We start from the raw sequence: 19319 nt of genomic DNA on the forward strand, positions 1-19319 counted from the left end.
CTGTCCCAGCACCCCACCTCTCCAATCCTGAAGTGGTCCAAACACAAGAAATAGGACCTCTTAGCATACCCGTGCAGAAAAGAGCTAACAGAGCAGGCCCACAACTACATTCTTATGAAGGCCTGCTGGGCTAGCCTCTGGGAGCTTGGATTCTGAGTATTGCCACCATTCTTGAATTGATAAGGGTGGCTCACCACACCTGGACTATTTGTGCAAAACGGGGGGGGGGGGGCTCTGCAATGTGGGTATAGGCAGAGATGCCTACCTGCCTAGCACCAGTTAAAGACCCCTGGCAGTGAGTCTCTAACCAGCATCCCTGGTAGACAAGACTTCACATGCATTGCCATAACTCAGAGCCGGAGGAATCAAGCTCACCCTGTGCGCTGCACAGGGGGAGGACTCCGAATCTTGTGCCTGGTTTCCTCCAGACTTGGCCCCGCGTGCTGTTCCCCGTGCTGTTCCCCGTGCTCACTGTGCTGTGTATCCTTTCCCTTAGCCACGAGTACAACCGTACGCTGAATACGTGAGCCCTTATGGAGCCTAGGGGTGGCCTTGGTGACACTGATAAAATACTAGACAAGAGAGTCAAGAAATAAAAATACTGGTAACCATGGTAGCTTAACAATTATAAATGGCTTTATGTATGAGACACTGTTCTGTACCTGACCTGCTTTATCTCCTTAAATCCTCACGGAATCCGATCTTATGGGGGAGGGGTTCCATGACTCGGCTGAAGAAAAGGAGGGAAACGACCTGCCCACACAGCTAGTAAGGGGTTTCTTGGGCACAGCAACTAATTTTCAGTGTAGATACCACCTTTGCTCAACAGTTTCTAGCCTGGAAATGATACAGCCAGAGGGAGAGGTGACCCCAAACTCCGTGCCCTGAGGGCAGCCATATTGCTTTCCCATGATGCACCTGTAGTGAAATGAAGCCGCATCTTCCGGGAGACGGTCACTTAGCACTGGGATTACCAGCAAACGCACCGCAAAACCAAGGGCTTTAGGGTCAGTGATATAATACCTGCACATGTGAAAGTTCATGCTGCTGTTAGAATCACATTTTACAATCATTCCAAAGCATTAGTAATGCCATGAATGTGTGATATATTTGAATGTTAAGTGGGGTCAAAAGCAACTAAATCACATCTTACAGTATGATCTCAGTTAAGAGAAAAAAAAATCACACTGGGAAAAAAAGAAAATGAAACTGAGGAGTAATGTGCCAAGATGCCTGCAGCGCTTCTCCCTGGGTGGCAGGATTATGGGTGATTATTATTTTGTCCTTCCTGCTCAGTATTTTCCAAATGTTCTAGAATGAAGGTATATTATGTTCACTACCAGAAAACAGCAATATACCTAAAAGGGGAGGGTAGCACTTAGCTCTCCCGTCCCCTCAAGCTTGCCTGCATCTGCAGAGCACTGGATTCTACTGACTCCTCGGTTCCCTCTCTGTCTCTCTGGACAGACCAAAGGGGCCAAGGGCGGAGCTTTCAAGGACAGTGGGGAGCCCTGGCTGGGCGGGGAGGCCGGACGAGGACACTCAGCCACAGGACTGGACACTCTGACATCTGAACCTCTCCCAGAGCAGGAAGGGCGAGCTGGGAGGGCCCCTCACTTCCACAGCTAAATGCCAGTCCCTGGTGGAGGGATAAGAGGATGGCAGCTCTCCAAAATCCTGCTTTTAAAAAAGATTTCTGAGAAGATGAGCAGAGAAAGATTTACACTGTTCTTTTAGTATGCTCCGGGACTCCCCTGACAGAACAGCTGGGAAAATAAAACCTCTGTGAAGTCTGAGATGCAGGATGGAGGCAGCTGGAGACTAAGTGGGCTTCTGCCGGCACCTGGGGCACGAGCAGCATCAGCAGAAGCCACTGCGGCCTCTGGGTGGTCTTCCTGACCCCTGTTCCCTGCCCACCGCCCCCTCCTCCATAACAGCACTTCTTGATGCTTTGAAGTTGCTCCAACGGGCCTGCCTTTTCCCTGCTCCCTTCCTGGGGGCAGACTGTGAGTCTGAGGCCCATCATTCATTCAACAAGGGCTGACTGGGCCTACTGTGTGCTGGCCTAGAGAGAGCAACATGTGTATATCTTCATGGCACCTGCAGCCTGGAGAGAGACAAGGCTTCACCAGGTGCACAGTAGGTCCTCAGAAAAACCTGGTTGACCTGATTGAGTGAGAAAGCACATATGTGGCCTCCAAAGAAACCATAACGTGCACAGGCATCATCCTGCGGCCACCTTCCTCATCTGATCTGGAAGGCCATGCTAGAATCAGGAACAGGGGAAGGCAGGTGGAAAGAACGAATGTTGTGGATTTGGGCAGACCTGGATGTAAGGCACCTCTGTCACTGGTTGGTCGGGAGTCCTGGGGCCAGCTGCTTCCTCTATCAAAGCAGCACACATCCAATGGGGACAATGCCCAGCTCTAGGGGTTGCGTAGGTTAAATGAAACTGCACGTGGAGTCTGAGCCTTTGCACACAGTGGGGGCTCAACATGCAGAAGAGCCCACTCCCCTCTCCTTCCTGGAGTGTCTGCATTGAGAAGGGAAACCAAGTGTAGAAAAGCATTGCCCAAGGAGGAGTTAAAAAAAAAAAGTGTCTGAGAGAATGAAAACCAATGCACAGTGCATGATTTGTATTCTGTATCGCTGGCAATAGTGGCATTCTCTTGGTCAGTTCTATAAATAGGCAAGCAGCAACCTTGAGAAGGGAGAGGAGGTTAATGCCTTCAATGAGAACACCACAGAGATCTGGCGCCGCAGAGGGCCTGGGAGGTCACTGAGTCTCCCATGCGCCGCCTGCCCCCAGTACGGTACAGAAGGGGACCCTGGAAATCTGAGGTGGAAGGGACAGACAGGGTAGAGCCCAGACACAGGCGGCCAGCCCTGGGCAAGCCTCTTCCTCTCTGCACCTCAGTTTCCCCATCACATGCCTTAGGAGACCAGAAAATCTGACAGCCACTCAAGCTTAGGCCATTCCAGAACCTCTGATATTGGCTCTTTTGGGGGGTAAATAAGGGCTTTCATTGGGTCCTGGAGAGCAAGAATACCGTCATCCCCTGCTGCCTTCTTTATTTTTCTGGCAAAACTGAAGAAACACGAGATTCCTGAGTCAGCACTTTCCACATTTAAGCAGGCTCTCGGAGTAACAGTCTCAGTGCAGGGGCCATTAGAACCCAGTGGGAAGGGCTCCATCCATTGCTCTTTGACTAAACCGTGTGTGTGATTCTGGAAAGATGAGGAGGAGGAGGGGATGGTCTAGGAAGCTGGCTTCTACTTTCTTATTGCCTTCTTGTCACCTTTCTTTTTTTTTTTTAAACAAACAACTACTTGCTTATTTTAAAAAGGTGTCACTAAAAAAAAAAAAAAAAACGGGGGTGCCACTAAACGGAGGGGTTAATTCCTGAAGAGAGCTGGCCAACGCTTTTTCGCCCTGATGATCCTTCCACGAGCTTTCCACACTCACTCGCCATCGCCACCCTGATCCCTGAGGCTCAGACCATCTGGGAGAACAGTGTGGTCCTCGCAACCAGTTAGATGCACCCAGCCATTCAATTTACAGAGCTAGTGGCTTCCCTGACCGGTGAGCCTCTGTAGCAAGCAGCCTGATGCAGCAGGGAAAACTAGAAAGAGCTCTGGCTGTGAAACAGAGACCCAGGCTTGTCCTCATTGTGTCACTGTACTGCTGGGTGGCCTGGGACTATGTCCTCCTCTTGCTGGGCCTCAGTTTTGCCAACTGGCAATGAGAAGATTGGAATCACTGATTGATAAGGTCCTGCCCCAAGTTAAACTTCAATGTCTTCTGGCTCATTGCTGTATTTAGAAGAAAAGGAGTTGCTACCAGGTCCTTGACCAGATCTTGAACCTTGGGGCTCTGAGGTTCTGTATCAGTTGGGAGGGATCAAAAGGGTTTAAGAAAACACCAGAAGGGCAGATGGAGCATCGCAGGTGTGGCAGGAGGCACACCTCAACTTGGCACTATCATCAGCAGCAGAAGGACCTTCAAAGGGACCTGAGGGCTGGGGAGACACTCTCCAATGGGACTACGACTGTGTGTCACTGCTCTTTGTAGAGGCTGTGTGTGGGTGGTAAACCACACCCAACAGCTACCTTAAAGCAGCCTGCATTCTCTGCCTGTGCCTGTTGGTGACTGTCAACCACACTCCTCTCCTGCTGCAACAACCTGCAGAACCAGCCAGTCTCCTGAATCAATTATCAGCTGTACCACCTCATACAAGTTACCAAACCTCTCTGTTCATCTGTTTCTCTCCTGTAAAATGAAGATCTCTTTTCTACTCTCTCTTAGGTAGAGGGACCCTTTTAGTACAGTGCCTGATACTTACGAGTTCAATGAGCTACGGCTAAAATAACCCCATGAGATGCAGGGAAAAGTCCATGGTGAGCAAGAGCTATTATGAGAGCACTACACTCCCCTGCTTATCACGTATTTACTGGCAAAAGCATTCTGCCAAGTCAGATCACAGAGAAATCTCAATCTGACCTGGCAGATGGCATGGCTAAGACACTACCCATCACCAGATGACTCCTCAGGCTGCGTGCTGTGATTGTGGAAATGTAAATTATATGTGTGTGTCTTCAAACCTAGTAACTTGCTACTTGGATTAATGCTCTCAGGGGCAGATTTGCCTCACTCAGCTCTTCAGAGCTGACTCTTAAAACCCCAAATTAACAGACCAGGGGACATAATTCTCTGCTCAGCAGAAGAGGAATAGACTAGAGATGGCCACAGTGGGAGGGGACCGAGGGAGGTGTGTTAACATGGTAGATGCACACATGCTCCCGTGTTCAGAAAGACACGCCGAAGTGCAAGCACAAGGTCACAAGACCATCAGACTATTGTCCAGAGGGGCGTGGACATAAGTGTTCTGGAAAAGTCTTAAGAAAGGACACATAATGGTGAATCATCCAGCTTATTTCAGGGCAAGGTTTTCTCTTCTCAGGAACTCAAACTCAGGAAAGGGAGGTGGTCTAAGACCTAGATTAGTGATGGGGAAGAGAGGAAAGGATGATGCTGGCCTGCTCTTCCTGACCCCCCCACTTGCCTAGATGGGCTTTGTGTTCAGACTCACTGGGCACCGATCCTGACTCTGCTGTTGGCTTGCTGTGTGACACAGAACAAATTTCCTAACCTCTCTGTGCCTGTTTCTGCATTTAAAATGTAACTGTCATAAGGATCACCAAGAGAATGTAATCTACCTATACAGCACCTGACATGTAGTAGGTACTAAATGCATGTGAATCCTCTTCCTGAGTCTGCCAGCTCCTTTTCCTGAACAGAAGCTCTAGAAATCCTCTAAACCTCTCATCTACATGGACACAAATACATTAGCAACTCTAGCCTCTCCCTCCCAGCTTTCCTCCTCCTGAGAAAAGTCTTTCTTTCCTTTAATCCACACTTCCTCAGGTCAGCCCTGCCTTTGACACTCAGCCCCTTTCCCACCACCTCCAGGAAGCCTTCCTAGATAGTGACTAGCTCTCCTTCTCTGAGAGTACTGGCACACTTCTGTCTTGTTGCCATCTGCCCTGTAGGCTCACGTTCACAGTTCTGTCTCTAAGACTACGAGACAATTTCCTGGAGACACGTTGCATGTTCTGTTTTCTTTATACCCTCTCCTTGCTCCTCCTTCACTTACCTACCCATTCATTCATGTCATTCACTTGCTCACTCATTCAAGATATTTACTGGGCTTTCTACATGCCAGGCAGCCCCTAGGGATTTGTTCAACTGAGGCCACAGAAAGAGCAGTGCCCTGGATGGGGGCTCGGGCAGCCTGAGGTCACCATCCTATGCTTCTCCACACTTGTGTGAACATACACACCTCAGACACACCTGGAATTTGGAGAGAGAAGCAGAAGACAGAGTGGTTAAGAGCCAAGGCTCTGAAGCAGGGCTGCAAGGGTTCCCATCCCACCTCTGCCAGCTGCCAAAGATAACCTTGGACAAGTTACTCAACTCGTCCATATCCCAATTTCCCAGGCATAAGACAGGGTAATAGTATTATTTCACAGGGCAGTTGTGAGGATTAATTAGTTACTGTACATAAAGTGTTTAGTGTCTGGAGCATAGATAAGAGGTACAGAAAGGTGAGGTATTATCATTATTGCAGAGAACCCAGAGTAGAAGTCTCAACCCACCATCCATGGTAACCACTGATACATCTTGGTGTCTGTCTTTCCTGACTTGTTCTGTGCATTTTACAAACACGTGATGTACATACACTAAATTGTTGTCTGAGGTTTACATAAGTTGACTCATACGTTTTATCACCATATTTTTTTTTTCCAGCTAAAAATGTATGTTGAGGACCTTTCCTCAAAAGAACATCTCTTTCTGCTCTACATCGCATTCCTGGCAGAGATGCACCACCACTGAGTTCTCACTCCCAGACTGCTGGACATTTGCATTGTTTCTCAGTGTTTGCCAGCACGAGCAATGCTGCGATAATATAGCTGCACACGCACCTTGGAGCCGCACCTAATTCTCTACACCAGAGAAGTGAAATCCCAGGAGCAGTAGGCAGTCTTTTTTTCATTTGCAACCCTGTACCTCCCTGTGTAGTTCCTACAACTACCTGCAGGGGGCAGCTCTATGACACCTAGGTCTATAGAGGGCCTGAATCCTACCCGCGGCCCTGTGGATAGAACCGGGTGAGGGCTTTCCAATGATCTTTTCCCAAAGCAGAGCTTACTCTGGAGCAGGGATCCATCCTCCTTCATACCTTCTTCCACAGGCTCCAGATATCTCCTACTATAGGCAAGTCTTGGCTCAATATTCCAAGTCCATCTGGGGACTGAATTATTGCAAAGCAACAAAATAAAAGGTGGCTTAGGGGGAGGACCCCCGCAAGAGTTTTTCAGTGAAAGGTACATTCACTTAAAAAACGACTCCCAAAGTTCCACGTCTTCCTAGCTATGAGAATGCAGTCAAGTTCCCTAAGCCCTGTGGACCCTAGCTTTCTCACCTGTTCAAGGGGGCTACTAATGCCTACCCTTACTGAGTCATCGTGTGGACAAAATGAGGACAGACAAGGTAAGGTGCACAAAGCATCTTGCACTGGGCATGGCGCATAGCAGGTGCCTAGCAAATGGTGGTTAATATTATCGGTAACAGCAAAATTAGAGTGATGACCACACACTCTATTCTATCCACTACACACGTGAAGAAAGAGCCTCTGGGTGGTGAAGTGTCTTATGCAAGGTCACAAAGAGGATAAAAGGCAGGATTTGGATATGAATCTTGGAGTCTCCAAATTCATGTCTGTCTCACCAGGTCAAGAAGGTTCAGATAACACATGGTCAGTGCTACTTCTTGGCCTTACAAGACAGGCAAGGAGAGGGTCTTAAAAGGGGGTGTGGTCTTACAGGCTGTATATAAGTGAGAGGCCCTGGACTCTGAGCCCTGAGCCGATCCCAGATGCAACCACATGCCCTGGAAGGACCCTCCCTATTCAGTCCCACTTTGACGGAGGACAGAGATTGTGTGGACTCTCTGCCCCAGTGGCATATTTTAATGTCATGAGAAAGTAAAGCCTGAATTAGCACTCTGTCTTCAGAGCTCCTTCCTCTGCACCATGTTTTTATCTGTGTTAATTATTACCTTTTACAGAGGCCACTAACTGCAATAGCTTCCCAGCCTCCAAAATCAGTCTCTACAAGGCTGAACATCATTTTACTTTTTTTAAATTTATTCTTCTTCAATTGCTTTATTTTTAAATTAAAAAAAAATTTCCCCTTAATGGAGGCACTGGGGATTGAACCCAGGACCTCATGCATGTCAAGCATGAGCTCTACCACTGAGCTCCACCTCCTAATCCCCCAGATATCCTCTTAAAATGCAAGTGGACCCTGCCCCTGTCCTGCCCCAAACTCTACCAGTGCATCTCACACCTGTGCAGCTGGTCCTGCTGCCTGAACAGCCTCATCTCCTGCCCCTCCACCTGGCCTTTCTTATAGTAACTATCAAGCGCTCCAAGCTATTTGCACATGCTGCTCCCTGTCCCCGAAAGTACGTATCTCAACATATTTACTTATACAAGTGATTATTTTATCTACATTTTCCTCAATAGACAGAGAAGGCAAGAAATTCTTCTGGTTTGGTTGCAGATTTATCAATAAATGTGAAAGACAGGAGATCGTGGGTGGCTCCACATAAAATGAGAGACAATGAAAAAATGCAATTGTAATTGCTTTCCTTCTGAAATTGACCTCCTTCCTCTTGAAATTGACTGCCAGTCAGGAATTTTACCTCTCCTTAAGTACCAATGAGTTCTCTAATAGAATCTAAAAAAAATATTAATTTCCCTTTTTGCTCTGGTTGCTAGAAAGCTCAGAATTCCACTTAAATATGAAATACTATTCCTATAAAGACAGCACCTCTCTCTCTCTGTCTCTCTCTCTCACACACACACGCACACACATACATATACTTCCCAATATGGTTTCTGATCTCTCTGCCTTTTTCATGATATACTTTTTAGGTTCAGTCACTCAGTTATTTTTGAAGTAGGAAGTAATATTAATTAAAAATATATTAACAAATAAGTAAATGGGATAAATGGGATATGCAGAGGATAAGGAGGGTGTTAAATCACACCAATCACATAGGAGGTGCTCAATAAAAAATTGCCAAGTGGATGAATGAATGCTAAAGCACATCTCAAGGATTAGATATCTTCTAAATGCAGTTGGAAGCAGAGATGTTTTTCACAGACACTTGGACAATAACTCTGCTTTCTCATCCCATCTCTCTCCCTCCACTTCCCAGAAATACTTAGCTGCTGCTGACTTTGGTCTAAGAAGGCATGTCATTTGTAAACATTCCCTTGAAGTCCAAAATTATTTGTCTTTATTCTTGTGGAATGTTGACATAAGCAGGCAATAGTATGGTAAGAACCCACTATATTGCCAAGAAAGGGAGGAGGGGGCTGTACATTGCAGGGTCCCTGACATCTGTGTGCCCATCAGGGGGCCAGGATCTGAGGCAAAGCTGAGCCGCAACGTGGTCCATCTGCTCTGGCTCCTCGTGGCCACCTCACCTCCTTGAGCTGCTGGATCCCAGGGAAAATCAACTGGACTGCAGATCAGCTGTATGAGCCCATCCAAGACCCCCTCCTAGAAACACAGCTCCACGACAATGTACGTACAAAGCAAAAACGAGAGGAAGAAGGTAATTAAAGCACTGCGGAAACACGAATAGAGATAAAGGCCAGGGGAGATGGCAGAAAAGGGATGACTAGTTAAGGAGGGTGGGAATATCCACATCTTCTTTCCCCCTTTGCAGTTTTCTTTAATGATATTTAAATTTGCCTTTAATTTGGGTCTTAGTAAGTAGATTTTCAAAAATCAACTGTTAATTCCCTCTACTCTCTTTTCTTTATGAATTTGACCTTCTCCAAAGGCTCACTGTAAAGATACAGAAGGAAATCTTTGCTCCAGTGCTGGGAACGCCAGGATCCCAGAGGCTGGAACCGGGACCTGACATTTGAAAGCCCCTGCTCCCCAGTATCTTTGGTCCTAAGTGTCTTAGTGAGTTAAGACTGTGAGAAAAAGGAAAACAGGAAGAATCAGAGAGAGGGGGAAAAAAAAGTTGTCCTTGAGGATAATGCCATGAGAAATTTACAAGATAGTGACAAAGTGACTATCCCTTTGCAAAACAACTCACAAGATGAGGACAGAGCAGATTCCAGAAAGATATTGATTCCTTTTAAATGCAATTCTTCAATTATCCACTAAGCCTGGCTTTTAGTCCCTTATAATTTAAGTAAATGGCTGTTCAAATGTTCTTTTAAATTTTGTCTCTGTATTCTTTTCTTTTTTCCTTTAAGGAAGAACTAACAAGATTCTTGAAGTCATAAATATAATCACAAGATGAGCTTTGATGGGTTTGCAATGGAGTGTTTTTTTGTCTAGAATGAAGGACCGTAGCACATCCATCCATTAGGAACATCAGTTTATATCAATACTATTTTCTCAGTGCATGAGTGAATACATGTGTGGGGAGTATTCTCATTGACTCTCCACATTCCTGTCCCTCCTCTTTTTCTGTGCATTCTCAGTTAATACCAGGATGGTCTTCCAATTTAATTCACCCTTAGACTGAAGAATCTGAATTCAAGGTGGATGAATCCCAGCAGATATGACAAAGAAAAACACTGACAGATTTGATGACACAGAAATGTAAAATTATTGTGATTACATGGGCACGTGGAGGGAGGGTATAGCTCAAGTGGTAGAAAGCATGGTTAGCATGCATGAGGTCCTGGGTTCAATTCCCAGTAACTCCTCCGAGAATAAATAAATAAATAAACCTAATTACCTCCCCCCACCAAAAAAAACCAAAGGCATAGGACATCAAAAAGTTGTACACCAAAAATAAGTATATTACATGTGTATTATATACATATATGTGTATATAATATGTATGTAATATATAATATTGCATAGGATGTATATTCTGTACATTGTATATATGCATATACAGCTTTACAAACAATAAACATGCAGAGGGGTTCAACTTTACTATTTAAATTATGCAAATTAGAGTAGGATACATTTTGTCTATCAGATTGGCAAAAGTGGAGAAGAAATGCAATAACCAGCATTGGCAAGGCTGAGGAAAAATGAGGCGTCTCATATGCTGCTAATGTTGGGAAGAGGGACTGTAAAAAATCAAACTCTTCCCCCAAGAGCACTTTGGCAATAGTTACCCAGGCCTTAAAAATCTGCTTGTCCCCTGAACCAATGCCACCTCTAGAAAGACAGCCCAAAGACTTTTTATTAGAGATGTACTTAAAGATTAATGTGCAAAGATGCTAAAGCAGCAATATGGATAATGCTTTTTAAAAAAAAAAAAGCAGTCCAACAAGAAGAAATTAGTTAAATAAATCATGCACCTCTTTGCTATGATATATCATGCAATCCTTAAAAATCATGTTCTAGAAACATTTATCAAGGCAGGAAAATAGTCATGATGCATTTTCTGGTGAAAAAAGCAAGCTCTAAAACCATGTTCAGAACGGCAGTTTCGTAGAAGGCTCCCAGTCCACATTTACACACAGAGGCAGACAGGGGACTGCGCAGACAGGAATCAAACTGTCCACAGTGATTGCTTCTGGGTGGAGGGGATTGTCAAGATTTGGGGGTTTTTTCCTTTGCGTTTTTCTGGGGTTTCTAAATTGAATCCATATCTCTTAGGTCATTAACACACACACACACACACACACACACACACTTTAATTTGGGGGGGATAATTAAATTTATTTATTTATTTTTAGAGAAGGTGCTGGGGATTGAATCCAGGACCTTGTGCATTGAAACCATGTGCTCTACCACTTGAGCTATACCCACCCCCGCCCCACACGTTTTAATTTTAAAATCCCAAGCAGACTCTACTCCTCGTGTTTCCTATGACCCAAATACAATGGCCCTTTGATCCGTCCAGGCTGCGATGGGGCCACCAGCCGCCTTTTACACAAGGCCCAGCAGACTCTGTCCTCGTCCTGCCCACATGGCAGACAGTGAGACAGACTCGAGACTTCACCATTCAATGAGATAATTTCATAAGTTACAGGTTTATCCTCATGGGGGTTGAGTTGAGGTCACAGTTATCTATTATGGGAATTTCCACAGACAATGTACAAAATAAAATCCTGACAAAGGTCAGAGCATGGCGAGAGAGATAAGGGAGACAGACAAGGAACAGAGGCGGAGCGTGCCCAGCACCACCTCTGCACCTGACGTCCAGTCAATGAAATGCAGAGAGCTCGCGCGGGAAAGGGCAGGGCGGCCATGGCCTGCGTGGTCTGGTTCCTCGTGGTTTTTCTCGCCAAACGGGAAAAATTGGGGAAGAAACGTACACCTACTGAACCTCAGCTCTGGCCAGCACCATGGCTGTACAGCCCACTTCTTGTTAGAAGCTGTCAAGAGCAGTGCTTTGGAGGCAGAAAGACCAGGGTGCACATCCTGGTCCTGCCACCTCCCACCTGCGTGCAGGTGGCCTGTCACTTCCTCTTCCCGATGCTCAGTTTGGTCTCTCCAGGGGGGTTTGGTGAAAAGTCAGTGTGAAGCAGAGCTTCCGGTGGCAAACAGAAGACCCTCCATGTAGCCAAATTTATTAGTGTCCTCAGTATTATAAGTTCTTAAGCATCTTGTATGTGTGCGTGTTTTTTTTTACCAGGAAGAACATCACCTGGTAGGAAAATAGACCCCAACACACCAGGGTGAACACAGTAGGTGATCATTCATTGTTCAGATTAATAGATGTGCCCTGTGCTTCAATGCATTACCTGCATGGCCAGTGACACACCCATTCGAAAGATGAGGAAATTGAATGGAGACGTTAACTTGCCCACCATTTGACTATTATCCCCATCACACTTTTATTGAAGAGGAATCTGAGAATCAGAGAGGATAAGAAGCTCATTTAAGGCCTGATAGGTACAAAGCGGCAGAGCCGGGCTTCGAACCCAGGGCATCTGTCTCCAGAGCCCAGGTTCAAGCAGAGTGGGACATTGCCTGTCTCTGGTGTTGGGGTGATGGGCACATTCCTTCAAATCAACAAAATCTGAGCTTAAATCCCGGCTCTGCCACTTTCCATCTTTGTGACAACAGGCAAGTGGCAAATTCTTTGCAATTTTGCAAAATGAACTGATGAAAGGGGTACCTCCCTGACAGGGCTGCTGGGAGGTTTAAGTGAATTTACACATACAAAGGTTATTACTGCTCACAGAGCAACACTAGGAAACAGATAACCTGTGTCAGGACAGAGAGAAGGAGGCCACTACCTGGAGGAAGCTGAGGGGAAAAGAGAAGGCTCCCCACAGGTGGGTGGCAGGCCTGCTGGGAGGATGCACTGGGGCCATGGGTGTCAAAGGGTGGAGAGAAACAGAGTCTTGTTTCAGGGGTTGGGGGGCATGTTGCTTGTCTGGCCAAGTGTGGGTGGCACTTGGGAACAGCGGGAGAAAAAGACTGTCTGCGGGTAAAGGGGGATCGGATCATGAGCAGCCGAACGTCAAGATGAGGAGCTCGGCCTCTGCCCCATGGGCTCCCAGCTCCAGTGCGAGGCACTAGGCAGGGCATGGCTCAATCAGACCCAGGTTTAGGAAGTTCACCCTGCCTCTGGGATGCGGAATGGACTGGTGGGCATATGAGCAAGACGGGAGACAGACAGCGAGGAGGCCTCAGCAGTTGGGTAGTGGCGATGGCAGGGAGGACTGGTCTGAGACCTGCTCAGGGAAAGGTCAGGCCCAGAGACCCTAACCTCACCAGAGCCGGTGCAGTCCCCAGTGGAGACCGTGGAGAAGAGGAGCAGGGCAAGGTTACTAACTTGGGAAATGTCCACGACTTGTGGGTGAGTGGAGAGGTGCCATCAGAGGGTCAGAGATGAGCCAGTGCTTCCAGGGCAAATAAAGGTTGTTCTTAATACTGGAGAAGAGCTGAAAATAGAAATAAAATAAATAAATACACTAAAGGGAGGCACAGATCCTGTTTAGAGACAACATAGCTAGAAGATGGGTGAGAAGACGGACATTTGGAGGAAGAGAGGGAGGAATTTGAGGGCGATCTGAACATCTTGACCTACCCAGGAGACTTCAAATCTCAGGATCTGGAAAGACTCTTAGAAGGGGGAGAGTTGGGGAAAATCTGGGAGAGGTTTCGGGCCCTCCAGGAAGAAAGATGGGGGAGGCAGGAGAGAGATGAAGCAAAGGATAAAGGTCTGCTGGGTCCAGACACACCGAAGGACACCACACCCTCCATCTGGGGCCAGGAGGATGAAAATGGCAGAAGGGGGACCCCTCCCCAGGGACTTCTGCACGAAGCTTCCTTGCCTACATGGGAGGTTAATTTCTCATAGCTGGACAACTTTTCTTTTCTCTTCTTAATCAGAAACCTCTTAATGAAGCCTAGCACACCATTCCAGAAGTGGTTGAAATAAATTACAGGAGTTTTTCCCAAGTGCAGATGCCCATGTTGTCAAATCACCTCTTTCACCTGCATTAATTGCTTAAATGGGTTCTGGAAACAGCCAGCTCCTCCGCTGCCTCATCAGGGCCCCTGGGGAGCCCATTAGGGAAGGATGCTGGGGAACACAGCTGAGGATGCAGCTGATATGATGGAGGGGACAAGGCTGTCACATCCTGGCCTCTGGGCCATGCATCTGTCTCACCTCCCACATTTTTAAGGGAGGTCAGAACACACGATTCCATCCAACCCCTGGGCTTGATTAATGCTGCAAAAAGGAAATGCAGGTACCAACACCCAGATAGGAGTAACGACTTTTTTTTGAGTATTTATTTCTTTTGTTTTTAATATAATTAAAGTGTATATAATTTAATTTTTAATGATGGCTTTGTTTAATAGCCAGCTCACAAAATTCCTGGAAATTTTTTTTGAGTAATTACATTTTTAAAGAAACTGTCTATGTGGGAATATTGACTACATTCAGTAAATGACTCTACAATTCAAGTAGCTATGACCGATCACGAGGGCCCTGAGTCCTAGCATTTCCTTCCAATGGCACTTTTTTTTTTTAACTAAACAGGCATAACAGAAAACTTTCAAAACCAAGCAAATGCAATCAATAATATTTTTCATCTCAATGTTTGCAGTGGGACCTCCACGGCTTTATTTCTCAAACTTCTGATGTGCAGCGGCGTCAGTGACCTGCTTGTGAGGACAGTGAGCCAGGCTCACTGGTGGGGGAGTCTGAGTCACAGAGAGACAAAGGGAACCCTCAAGGTCACAGCCAAGTACACTGGTAGATGAACCCAGGTCCACCTCCAAAAGGTAGCTCTCGGATACAGACCTCCCTTCCCTTGATTATCCAATATATTAGCTGACCTTGTACATCTGGAATCGTGCTCCCAAACAGCTAAGGATGGGGACAGAGTATATCTGCCACTCTGACCAAGTCTTTATGTGGATAAATGGCAGGTAGGGCAGAGATGGGGGCAGGGATCCAAACCTCAGAGCTGTGAAGACTCGCCTGAGGGGGCTTGTTAATTCTCAGGCAAAAGCTACACTTGTGAATCAGCACTTCTAAGGCTCTGGGTATTTGGAAACGCCCTTTTGATGTCACTTTACTATGTTCCTCCCTGCAACCTGCAGCTTCGCAGTCCCGTAAAGAGGACATTTTGGGACTTGTTTATGGGAAGCTGATATATTTGCTTTGCATTCAAAGTTGAGAGGATGCTGATATTATGAAAACTCAGGTAGAGAGGAAAAATAACTATGAAACTGGCTGCCAGCTGAAGCAAAACCACAGCCAATTTAGCAGAAGGAACACAAATTCTCAAAGGGGGTAGGAGGCAAAGGGGATGAGACTGGAAAAGGAGAAAAAAATAAACCCGTTTATGCATTCTCAGATAAAGCAATCTTTGAAGCATATGTGTGATTAGCAGGAACTTGGCCTTCACTCGAAATGTTGAGGTTTCCTGAAAACTGAACAGGGCTTTTGTTTTTGTTTTTGTTTGAAGGAAAAGCCAGAAGACATATCTCACCCAAAATTGTTCATTGATTGCTTCAAAATGCATAAATGATTCTATTTGGGCTTCTCAGACATAGTCAGGCTGCAGAAGTAGCCCACTTCTGGGACTGTGTGACAAACGAAATAACCGAACGGCCATGGGGGGTGGGGGGAGTCTCTCAGAGTGGCCTGAGGCTGCAGTGGACAGAAAACAGCTGTTGCCCGCCAAGTCACAGACCACACTTTTATTTCGAGGCCTTTCACTAAAATAGTATTTGAGGGTTTCCGACTTACCAAATGTTTTCGAACCTGTTAAGTCATTTGACCCCTACAGCCATTCTGGGAAGGGGGCAGGCAGGCAGTAGCTATCCCCATTTCACAGGTCCAAAGCTGAGGTTCAGAGATGCCACACGATCCACCCACACACAGCCAGCTTCCTGGTAAAGCACATACTAGAGCCTCTGGCTCCGCTTGATTTCTTCTATCCAGCCCCCACTACACTGCAATCTGCAGGTTTTTGTCAGCTCTCACCCTCAGGAACCAAGGACTCCTGAGCTCACTAGCACTGGGTTGGGAGTAAGATCAGTCCATTCGGCAATTATTATTTATTTATTAAAACACCTACTGTGTACCAGGCACTGTGGCGGTGCTGGGGTATGTGAGTGAGCAACGCAGATCAAATCTCGGTTCTCATGGGGCTTACTCAGAGCGGGGAAGTCAGATGATCATGAGTAAAATGTCCTTCCGGTAGTGACAAATGTGCTGAAGGAAATTAAAGCAGGGTAAGGGAATGGAAGGGTAAGGTGAGGTGGGGGTGGGCAGTGCCGCTGTGAAGAGGGTGGCAGGGATACAGAGGGCTGCAGATGTCACAGCACGTACAACACTAGCTGACCTGTGGCCATGGGTGGATTCATGTCCTCTTCATGGCTCCCTGAGGGCAAGGGCTGTGTACTGTTCATCTCTGATTTCCAAGTACTAGGCATGGGCTTGGGCGTGGTATAAGTGCTGCTCGGAGCACGTGTGGACAAATGACTCTGTCTGACGACACGCTAGGGGAACGTGCCACTTTCTCTTGACATGTAAGCATCAGACTCCCCACTTAGTAAAATGAAGGCTTTGGATGTTTTTTTAAAGGTTCCCCAGAGTGTCAGGCACAAACTTGTGCTGTCTGCCTGCCTTCCAGCAGGAGGCTGGCTTTGCCTTCCAGGAGGATGGCTGTGTGACCCTAGGGCTGGCTACCAGACAGGGAGGTAAGGCAAAAGGGTCACTTAACTCCTACTCCCAAAGGTGACCCTGGGCTAGTCAATTTCACCTCCTTGAGCATGACCCTCCTGGCTCCCCTGGGAGGGAGAAAGCACCTGACACACAGTAGGCACACACTAAGTCAGCCTCCTCTCTTCCCAATAGTGTTTCAGAAAAGCAAGATTGAAACACAAATGCACCGGCCCCATGGTGCTGCCTCCTGCAGCTGACGCCAGGAGTGCATGGGAAGCAAATGGAGAGTCTGATTCCTGCTCTTTGCACCCTTTCCACCTGGAATGGAAGTGTCTGCAGCACAGGAGTCTTTAAAAGGCAGCCCCACCCCAGGACGCAATTAGAATTCTGTGTGAGCTCAGTGTTAACATCAGATTCTTGCTTGGGGGGTTTTGAAAAAGAAAAAGAAAAAAAAGAATGAAAAAGAATCAGTTTTGAAAGATTTGTATTTCAGCCTCCAGCCACCTCCAGTCATTAAATGCCGTTTCCTCTAATCAGACTCTCTGATCCTTGCCGGGCAGTAGTCTGGGGTCCCTAAGCAGTGGAGACCAAACGCCGCCCTTAGAAGGTCATCAAAGAATCTTGCTGGAAAGCCAGTTGGAGCCTAATCCCCCATGGACGCCTGCTTCAGTGCAAAGCCCTTTGAAGGGCGGAGGGGGGATTATGACTCGGAGGAGATGCACACGTGCGGCGAGCATGAGCAGACAGGCATGCGAGGGGCTGCGTTCACTTGACAGGTGCGTACAGGCTGCGTGCCGTGTGGCTGGAGGCAGGCGGAGCTGGGAAGCAACAACACGCACACAATCCAATTGGTCGGGGGTTAAAGGATCATACTTATCCTTGCAGCTCCATCCAAATGATGAATCTATGGCAGGTAATAAACAATGCCAGTTTGTCTAGAGGGGGTGGGGATGATAGAAAAACAAGAAGCTAGCGCTGGGGTGATTCTATATCTCTTTCCCGTCCAGCTTAAAGTCAGGAGGCAGGAATCTTCTACTAAAAATATCAATTCTGGAAAAAATAAAGGCATTCTCTTCCACCCTACAAAAATGCTTCTTTGATTTGAACAGTAAATAACCAGTAGAAAGAGGATTGTGTCCCACAAAGATAAGAACCATCATTTTCTAAAAACCTTGAGGATCTCCTTGAGCCAAATAAACATACAAGACTAAATTAAAGAAATGGACCTTCTCAAAGTAGTGCATCACACTCTGGATCCAGCAATCAAACCCACATTCAATAAAGGTTTTATTAATAGTGAGCTGTCAACATGTCACTGCTGGCAGGACTCACAAGACCTAAGAGTGGGTGCAGGGCCAGAGGAAAGTCTGTGTCCCTACAAATACATTACCCACAGTTTCCAAATTGGAATACAGGAATGAGGCGGGCAGGAGAAGCTGCATTTCAGACACAAAGTTGGAAGCGTTAATAATTTGTAATGGCTTCAGCTAGCCATGTACAACAGGAAAATGACAAATGTGTCGTTTCAAATGTGATGGACCAAATACAATAACTTATATTAATACAGACAGATTCTTTCTGGCTTATTATGTAAAGGAAGGGAGGGTGTGATAACGCTAATTAAATAAAAGAGCCAGCCACTATTTTAAACTTCTGGAACGTTTCAAAGTCTAATATGCTCCTCAGAGGTACCCGAGGGGATACAGAGACTGTAATGAAGCTGTTAATTTTTATCAAGATGAAACACACACATCCATATACACATCCCAGCAGCACACGGATACCCCACGTCCTGCTACCCACAGAATCAGGGACTCAGAAAGCAAGCAGGTAAATCAATTTGATTTTGAATGCTCCCAGGGTGGTGCTGTGCATGCCACAATCCTGTTGTCTTTTTCTCATTTACTCTGGAATGGCACAAGGGTTAGTGTTCTTGGGTTGAGGGACAGCAATCAAGTTCTTGTCAGCGCAGTGTGCAACCCATCAATTTCTTGATTTAGTAAGAGGCTACACAAGAGTGCCAAAATTGTTGTCTCCCAATCCTTAGCCAACTTTCTTTGTCTTAAATGAAAGCAATTCCAAAAGAACAAGAAAACACCAGATTAGATGTTTTACATGGCTTCTGTGTAGTACATACTGAGCAAATCACAGGATGGGCTGGAGGGGATCTTGGGCAGCCCCTGGCTCATCCACCCTAGGACCCAGAGAGGGTCAGTAACTGGCTCAAGGTCACACAGCAAACATGCAGCAGAGCCCAATGCAGCATCCCTAGTCTGTGGACTCCTTGGCCAATTTATCAAGCATTTTTGGCTGAAAATCTTTGGAACATCTACTTTATTATTATTGTTATTAGCTTGGCTCCTGTTCATTCAAGATAGACTTTTCAAAAATCAAAAGTTTCAACATAATTGCAAATAGTAAATGGCTTGCCTTATCTGGACCCATCACTGCTGATTTAGCAAATAGGCTTCAAGAGAGGGATGGGAGCCCCACCAGACAGAGGATAAAATCCTCACTGAACTCGCCGCAACAATGGATGCTTGATTTGTCAGAAAAAGAGAAGAGGGAGAACCTTTGTGCGTACAGCCTCCTCTGTTCATGGAGAGGAGGTGATCTCTCT

At 46.5% G+C, this 19319-nt stretch overlaps 1 protein-coding gene and 1 non-coding gene across 6 annotated transcripts in view; both read right to left on the minus strand.

Annotated features, from left to right (window-relative positions):
• Positions 1 to 19319, minus strand: part of WHRN (whirlin) — an 80136-nt gene that overhangs the window by 56059 nt on the left and 4758 nt on the right. The gene's annotated exons all lie outside the window — the stretch shown is intronic.
• On the minus strand, positions 7758 to 7829 carry TRNAV-GAC (transfer RNA valine (anticodon GAC)). Its single transcript has one exon. It is a non-coding gene; the product is annotated as a tRNA-Val (tRNA).

Source organism: Camelus dromedarius, chromosome 10, assembly GCF_036321535.1.
Source record: "Camelus dromedarius isolate mCamDro1 chromosome 10, mCamDro1.pat, whole genome shotgun sequence".
Lineage (NCBI taxonomy): Eukaryota > Metazoa > Chordata > Mammalia > Artiodactyla > Camelidae > Camelus > Camelus dromedarius.